Source organism: Dama dama, chromosome 10 (assembly GCF_033118175.1).
Source record: "Dama dama isolate Ldn47 chromosome 10, ASM3311817v1, whole genome shotgun sequence".
Classification (NCBI taxonomy): domain Eukaryota; kingdom Metazoa; phylum Chordata; class Mammalia; order Artiodactyla; family Cervidae; genus Dama; species Dama dama.
In genome coordinates this window covers 16,636,022-16,643,444 of record NC_083690.1, presented here as the reverse complement: position 1 = coordinate 16,643,444, position 7,423 = coordinate 16,636,022, and positions in this window count along the sequence as shown.

Below are 7,423 nucleotides of genomic sequence, written 5' to 3'. Positions count from 1 at the left end.
CAAAATAATATGATAGCAGTCATTTAGAAGAATGAGTCAGATCTATAACAAAAAGCAAAGAGGAAACGATTTATTTAGCTTAGTCCATGATACTGAAAGTGGAGGTTCAGAGCCAGCCCACCTGGATTTGCTTCTCTCCTTCAGCATTGGTGGCTCATGTGGTAAAGAATCCACCTGCAGTGCAGGAGGCCGGGTTCGATCCCCGGGTTGGGAAGATCCCCTGGAGAAGGGAATGGCAACCCACTCCAGTACTCTTGTCTGGAGAATCCCAGGGACAGAGCACCCTGTGAGCTAAGTCCATGGGGTCACAAAAGAGGTGGACACGACTGAGCAACGAACACTTTCACTTTGTCATTTATTAGCTTGTAAGGTGATTAGCGTCACTGTGCCTAGGTTCCCTCTGTCCGCTTGGAAAACTACTGGGGAGATTAGAAGACTTATTCTGTAAATTGCTTAGAACTGTGTCTGGAACCTAGTAAGCTTTAATAATTGTTAGGTATTATTATTCATGATACATGACTCCACTTTTTGTGATGCAGTTATAAAGAAAGAAAAAAAAAAAAAAAAAACCTACCCATAGATATAGATGTTCCTAGTGCTTGAGTGAGGGGTAATGTACCAGATTTAGGACAAATGAGATTTAAAGGGGAAGATGAATCACTTATCACTATAGTCTCGCTATTGAAATGTTACAACCAAGACAGTTGATATTCAGCAGTTAGGCAACCTTTGGGCTATAGCAGTTGAGGAAAGCCTGAAATATTTGTGTACCAGTCAGGAAAGAATGTCCCTGCTGGCCTGACCATCCAGGGCCCTGTCCTAGAGTCTCTCCCTGCAGCCTTCCCCATGATCCAGCAGCGAAAGTGTTACTGCTTTGTCTGCCAGCTCCCTGCTCCAGGCTCAGGCTTTGAGCCCTTGTCTATCATAGTTGTGTATTCTGAATATCGCCCCTAAAGACAGAGATGTGCTTAATAATGTGATTTAAAAATAAATCAATAAACTGTAACACAGGATATAGTGCAAGCCTCCATTTCTGCATCTTGGTGATCTTCACCAAAGCCCAGGCTGACTTGTGTGATTTGCAAACTGCTCCCCTCTCCACCCTCAGTTCCTCCTGACAGTGATATTCAAATTACTCTCCACCCAAAGCTAGCATGGTAAATAATTGAACCTCTGAAAGAATATTAAAGAACTTAAAAAAACCCATCTTAAATATTACCTTCACACACTTTTACTGCAACCTACAGGGTGTCTTCCTGAGATTCACTGCTCAAAATCTCTTGAGCCCCAGAAGTCTTTTAGAATAATACCAGGAAATGAATACCTACCTGGTAATGTATTATAATTTCTAGGTCTGGCTGTGGATGGAAGCCAAGCCCAGGTTTGTGCAAGTTGGAAAAGGATGAAATGTCCCTGGCTCCAAATAAACATCAGTGCCAATAAGAGGTTTTAATGTGCTTTATCCCCAGAAGCCTGGAAGAAGTGAGCAGAAAGATTAGATAATCAGTCTGCGAGGGCAAAGCAAGCCCCTCTAAGCTGTCTTTTTGTATGGGGGTGGGGAGCAGTGGGAAAGAGGGGGAACCTTCTGTTTAAATGCACTGGCGACACTGTTTCAATCCTGGAAACTATGTGTCAGGACTTCTGAGGATACTCTGAGGGGACCCATTTCACACATCTGGAAACTCAGGTAGAAGGAAGGTAACTGTCTTGCCAACAGGTCTCAAAAGCAATACACCCTGGTAGGCAGGATGTGAAAGAAGTTGCCTCTGTCACCGAAGTCTTCACTCGTCCTCTAAAGACGTGTTTTCGTCTCCAGGAAACAGAGAGCCACAGAAATGATGGCAAGACAGGTCGGTCTCTGAGTTGTTTTAGGATCAGGTTCATTTGCTGCAGTTCCTGGATTAAATCTGTCTGGTCAAAGCTATAGCTTTTCCAGTAACCATGCATGGATGTGAGAGTTGGACTATAAAGTAAACTGAGCGCCGAAGATTTAAACTGATGCTTTTGAGCTGTGGTGTTAGAGAAGATTCTTGAGAGTCCCTTGGACTGCAACGAGATCAAGCCAGTCAATCCTAAAGGAAATCAGTCCTGAATGTTCGTTAGAAGGACTGATGCTGAAGCTGAAGCTCCAATACTTTGGCCACCTGATGCAAAGAACTGACTCATTGGAAAAGACCCTGATGCTGGGAAAGATTGAAGGCAGGAGGAGAAGGGGACAACAGAGGATGAGATGGTTGGATGGCACCACCGACTCGATGGACATGAGTTTGAGCAAGCTCCAGGAGTGGGTGATGGACAGGGAAGCCTGGCGTGCTGCAGTCCATGGGGTCACAAGGAGCCGGACACGACTGAACAACTGTACTGAACTGAACTGCATTAAAAATTAGTCCACTTCTGGGTGAAGTGATTTCTAGCTCATGATATGTCTCAGTTAATTCAGGGCTGGCTGACTCCTTTGTTCATTTGGCAAAGCTTAGTCCTCCCCCAGCAGCACACACACACACCTGCCTTGTTCTGGCCATATTTACCTGCCCTTTGCCATTGCTTGTGTGGGGGAGTGACTTTGGAATGAAGATACCACAAGGACACCAGGAGTTCCCACTGGTGCACTCCAGTGTGGGATTGAAGTGAGAGGAGGAGGAAGAAAGATCCCGTGGGCCCCTGGTGCTCCTCAGAAGAGATGTACCATGATTATATTTATATAGGACAGCGATTCTTCACCTCCTGAAATGCAATACAATGTTAGGCAAAAGTTCATTTGTATGCTCCAATTTTCTAGGAGAGACTTTTCCTGGGGGTATATTTCCTCAAATTCTCAAGGTGATCTGTAGCCCCCAAGAGGTCAAAAACTGACTGTCGTGGGGTCTCTCAAGCAAATGTTAGAACATCCACCTCCATTCAGTCATTTTTTACCTTAACATATATTCATTCTTCCTACGGGGGAGTCCAGGTCGGGTGTAAGGACTACTATGGGGCATCAGACTGATGCTGCCTCTTTTATGGAGCTTGCATGTGAGTTAGAGAGACAGACATTAAATAAGTCACCTGATGGCTCATTAATAGGATGGTGTGAAGAGCTTCAAGAAATAAGGACAGAGAGCAGTGGGGATGTTTCCTGGTCTAGTCTGGTTAGGGATGGATTCCTTGAGGCGGTGATATTTAAGCTGAGCTCTGAAGCATGAATAGTTGGGAGATGGAGGGAGAGCTGAGTAAACAGTGCTCTAAATTCTGGCTACTCCAAATGTGGTCTTCAGACCAGCAGCATCACTTGGGAATTGGTTAAAAATGCAAAATCACAAGCCCTTTTCATGGATGCAGTAAATAAGAATCTGAAGTTTTTAACAAGATCCCCAGGTGATTTATATTTGCACTGAAGGCTGAGAAGTGCTGCTCTGAAGAGAATGAATAGCATCTGAGGGACTGCCAGGAAGGTCGGGTGTTGTGGAGCTTGGAGAGAAAGAATTGGTGATGGTAGAGATGAGGTTGGAGAGAGGCAGGTGCAGACTCCGTCAGATTCTCGTAGCCATCTTGAGCAAAAAAGAAATATTTGAAGGCAAATAAATGATTAGGCTTTGGGCAAGAACTTTCAAAACCCTAATTTGGCAGCTTGAGTGATGGGGTTGTATATACACAATGAGTGTGGAAAATAACAAATACTGTGGTTATCCGTCTTCCCTACCACGCTTACCACACATCACCTCTGTTTCCTCATCTGTAAAATGGGGATAACAAAGCCTCCATTTCAGGGTTATTGGCTTCCTTGGTGGCTCAGACAGTAAAGAATATGCCTACAATGCAGGAGACCAGGGTTCGATCTCCCGGTCGGGAAGATCCCCTGGAGAAGGAAATGGCTGCCAACTCCAGTATACTTGCCTGGAGAATTCCATGGACAGAGGAGCCTGGCGTGCTACAGTCTATGGGGTCACAAAGAGTCAAACACTACAGAGCGACTAACTTTCACTTCACTTCACTTTGGGATAGTTTAATGGATCATTGCCTACTGCACTCATAGATTAGGGTTTGATGTACAGAAAGTATTTCACAAATGAGTTTGCTTCTCACGGATTCAACAGATATTTGTTCTGGTTCTTCATCTTAAGCCCTTGAAATAGGAGCTGAAGATGCCTCAAGGTACAAGTCGTGACCTATAGCCTCAGGGAGCCAGCATCACAGTGGCATACCTGGGGACTCAGATAGGCCATTAGGATAGAGTGATAGGTGTGAAGGCAGGGGAGTAGAGGGGGCTGGAGGAGCGAACACGAGATGGAAAACATAGACTCCGGGGAGCTTGTGCACTGCCTTGTGGAGGAAGGGATGTCTAAGCTGATCCTGGAGAATCCTGGAGCTGGAGTCAGGTAGTCCCAAGAAGAGGGAGGTGAGCATGAGACCTGGAGAGGCGCTGACAACATCCAGAATCAAATGGGGAGCCCAATAGGAAGATGCGAACAGAGAAAGAAAGTCCATGAACAGAGGATTCAGACAATGAGAAACCTGAATAGCCCTGTGATTGGAAGCAGAGCTCAGACACGTTCCTATCTAGAGAAATGCAAAGAGAAGCCCTGAGCTGCTCCTATCCATCAGATCGGCAGCGCAGTAAGACAGGAGGCAACGGCCAAGGAGCACGGACCTGGGAACCCTCCTTCCTTCCTGGTGGGGATGCAAACTGGCCAGTCCATTCAGAAAAGCTCTCTGGTGGGATCTGGTGAACTTAGGCATGCGGCCTATCACCTGTGAATCTCTCTCCTATGTGTACACCCTGGGAGGGTTCCCAGGTAGATTCATAAAGGGATGAGTTTATAGCATCAGATTTGTTTGTACTATCAAGAAATTGGAGGGAACCCAGGTGTCCATCATTAGGAGACTGGGTAAAATGTGATAAATGCATGTTAGAAAAAAAGCATACAGCATAAGGAATTCACAAGCTAAATATATAGAAAGCAACACAGATAGATCTTAAAACAGTGTTGAATGAAGAAAGCTTCAGGATGTGGGTTATAACACAATGCTGTTTATGCTAATTAAAAACACATTCACAATCAAAATAACTCTGCATATTTTAGAGTATTTACGAATACCTGTCAAGCAGATGAGAGAGGCAAATGATATTGGGGACTAGGTGTACAGGAGAAAAAATAAATGAATAATACAATAAGACAGGGGCCATCCATTGACCAAGTATGATGATGTGCCATGGGCTAGAGAAAATGATTAATTCAGTTCTGTGCTCCTGGGATCCAATAAACAAACAATCAGTCAATAAAAGGAAAAAAAAAAAAAAAGGATGGGAATAAAGTGTTTCAGGCAGAGAGAATAACAAGTACAATACAAGCACAGTTTCCAGAGGTCAAAGAGAGTGGGATGCATTCTGGACACAGAAGAGTTCGGTAAGGCTGGAACAACCCCTGTAAGGAGAGACCAGACTATTGAGGGTCCCTGAAGCCATGCTCAATAACCGAGATTTATCTTAAGGTCATAGGGTATCACTGAAGGGTTATAAGTGATATGATTCTGTTTTCAGTCCAAACTCTAGCAACAAGAGAACAAGGCATTCAGCTTGAGTCAGAGGCTCAGACCATTTATTTGTATTCACATGGTGTATTTATCAAGTGTTAATGAAACAGGCTTTGGGAATCTTAGCATCCAAATTATGGACTTAATTTTTTCCCACTTTTAAACAAATTATGAGGCAGTTGTTGACATTTACATCAGTAGCAACACATAAGAGGCAATGCACAGTCATACTTTTTACGTGACCTTGAGCATAAATAAGTTGCTTAGAGTCCTTATCAGTAACAACAGCAACAGAAGACAAGCATACCCTATAATCCAGTCACTGCTGACATTAAGCAGACATTAATCCTAAATCTTCACAAGAACCTTATGAGATAGACATTATTTCCATTTTATATGAACAAGAAGCCAAAATGGAGACAGAGGTATCAAGTGACTTGCCCGAGGTCATTAACATGAGCTAGGCTAGGCTGAAACAAGCAATTCCATTATTAGGCTGTTTAATATCTCATCATACTGCCCTTACGTGGCTCACTTCAGGGTTTGAGCCTTGAAGCAGTTACTGCATACAGTCTGCCAGGCACAAAAGAATCCAGAATTCTAGAACAAACGATCGCTGGGCTCTACCGTAACTCTACACATGTTTTATTCACCCTGAATAGTTTTTAAAAATGTTTTTGGAGTAATGGTCTATATTTGAAATCAGATTTTACACAATAATCTTGTAAAAAGTTAGAAAATTTGGCAGGATTGGTCTCCCATACCCTTGTGGAAAAAATCCGTAAGAGCTGAGTATCACCTACTATATTCATCAGGACATGTACTTTCCAATTTTCCACATTCCTCACTCTTCTCTAGTGCACCAGTAATATTTTTTCTCATTCTCTTTAACCACCTAGCAGTAACAGACTTTGATGTTACGATGTAGGCAATAAATGATCTAATCATAGAGCAGATAAAGTAGCCCATGATTTTAAAAATCCAAAGATTGACCCATCTCAAAACATGAAAATTGAAATCTTCCTGGTTTCAGACTTACTTCCCTGGTTTCAACCCTTATTGGTCATTTTCTCTTTGGCCTTAATTTCCTCTTTTATAAAACAGCCAAGTGATACAATAGTAAGTATCATCAAAACATGAGCATTGGAATTGTTCCTTTAGAAGCTGAATGCTAGGCTCAACTTTTCCAATAACTCCCTGTTCATTCAAATCTAATTACAAAATGATTTTTAATCATTGTAAAATAAATTCACTCTTCATGTCTGGAAATGTTAAAGCCCTAATTTAACAGCAACAACCAAAAAAATACCTTCTAATGGATTTGCACTAAGAAACAGAACATGGCCTGTGTTGTCAGATGTTCAATAATTTAACTGCAAATGAAGTGTGCAAAATACAATATTTGTGTCATAAACCACCCGGCTTGTCACATAATAGATTTTTGAAGAGTCACGTTTCATGACACTGAACCATGTTATGTTGGAACAGTGGAGTAGCCAAATTGCAGTTTATAGGTTCCATTTGCTTATGCAGAAAATGATTGAGTTTCATTTCATCCAGTGGCAAGGAGCATGGAAATGCAATATTTCTCTAGATCCTGGCATTTGAAAGCAGTGGCTGGAATGTTTCCAAACAAAATGGAAAATGTAACTCATGTTCAAGCTTTCCTATATGATGAGATGTGGTTTGGGTTACCTTTACAAGTCTAGAAGGATTTTGTGGTTTCTTTGGTATTGCTGACTGTGGTTGGCAGAGTTACTGTCCTCCCAAAGATGCCCTAGTTTTATGTAATTATGTGAGGAAGTGGAAGTGAAAGTCACTCAGTCGTGTCTGACTCTTTGCGACCCCAAAGAATTCTCCAGGCCAGAATACTGGAATGGGTAGCCTCTCCCTTCTCCAGGGGATCTTCCCA